Genomic DNA, 1,469 nt, shown 5'->3' with positions numbered 1-1,469 from the left:
CCCAAGATCTATATTCTTCGCAAGATTCACAGTGATTTGTATGTACACTAAAGTTTCATAAGCATTATTTAAGTTCTTCAAAACCTCATTAAGTTTACTCATGGAGGCACTGATTTTAAGTAAGAAAAAGGGTATGGCTTCTATGTTTACGGGAAAGAAGGCACATATGCAAATGCTGTTACAAATGCAGATGTGGATCAAGAAGCTGAGGAGCTTCCTACTTGATCATTTAAATCACCTTCCTCATCTGCTGAATTTGAAAAAGGGTGTGGCAGAGTTTTAGTATCTAGATTGGAGAAATTTTCTAATGCCCTATGGAGTAAATGTGAGATGAGATTAGAGAATCGTTATGACTTTAAGATAGTTTTTTTTTGTTTTGTTTTGTTTTGTTTTAGGTGAGGCAACCCTTGGTTGACCTCACATATTGCAAGGACTTTGTCAGCTTACAATCCCTTATTTTTCTTTTTTTTATTTTTTATGCCTGCATCACCTGGTCTTCCTAGGTGGTTTCCCATCCAAGTACTAACCAGATCCAAGCCTGCTTAACTTCAGGGATCAGACAGGATCAGGCTTGTTCAGGGTAGCATGGCTGTAGACAAATTTAAAATAGTTTTGAAGGATCAGTTAAAGTGGGACACCAAAAATATGTACTGACATCAATCTATATGAGTTATTTTTTCTAACGGCACTTACAGGCCTTGGCAAAAGATAAAAGTAGGCAAATAATTGCAGTGATTTAGAAAATATATATAATAGTTGAACATATTTGTAGAAAAATAGTTGAAGATATAGAAAATAGTTTAACGAAAGAAATGAAAACAAAGTGAATTGAGATTAATGACTGAAATCAAGGAACTAGCGGTTGAAGAACAGTATAAATAACAAAATTACATGACTAGAGTAATCAAAAATAATAGTCTAAGAATGAAGAACTGTGGAGTGTTTCTGAATAATGCCAAGGTGTAGGTTATGATTATGAGAATGGGTTCTGGAGGTATACTGACATCGAATACCACTAGTATTGAAACAAATATCAGGCAAATGAGAGATTAGGATGTTGAATAGTTTATCCACTTGACCATTGAAATCAATTTAAATAAGTTGTCTCTGAGTAGAAAGAAAGTGCATAAAGTGCCAAGTTCTACAATAAACAATGGAGAAGAGCAAGAAGTTAGTAGAGGGCTTCATTGTGGTTTTCACAGGCCATGGGCATTTTTGTCTTTATGATCTCCTTTTTCCATTAAAAAAAAAAAAAGATAAAATTTATATTTTATAGCTTTACTAGTTTAATGACAAATACATTAAGATTACATTGAGATATTTTTTCAACCTAAAATTTCATTCATGTTTCCTTTAGATTTTAACAGATATTAAAGCATTTCTGTGGGCCCCTAAAATTATCATAGGCCCTAACCACTCTGCCTAATGGATAAGTTGGCCCTGAACAATTGTGTGTCTATGAAATAAAT

General features: G+C 33.4%; 1 pseudogene; it reads right to left on the bottom strand.

The window, feature by feature from the left end:
- Positions 1 to 478: 478 nt before the first annotated feature.
- LOC112481511 lies at positions 479 to 597 on the bottom strand (annotated as a pseudogene).
- Between the last annotated feature and the right edge of the window lie 872 nt (positions 598 to 1,469).

The sequence above is a fragment of the Pteropus alecto genome, unplaced genomic scaffold, assembly GCF_000325575.1.
Source record: "Pteropus alecto unplaced genomic scaffold, ASM32557v1 scaffold72, whole genome shotgun sequence".
Classification (NCBI taxonomy): Eukaryota; Metazoa; Chordata; class Mammalia; order Chiroptera; family Pteropodidae; genus Pteropus; species Pteropus alecto.
Note: the sequence above shows the minus strand (reverse complement) of the source record. Positions and strands in the feature narration are given on the sequence as shown.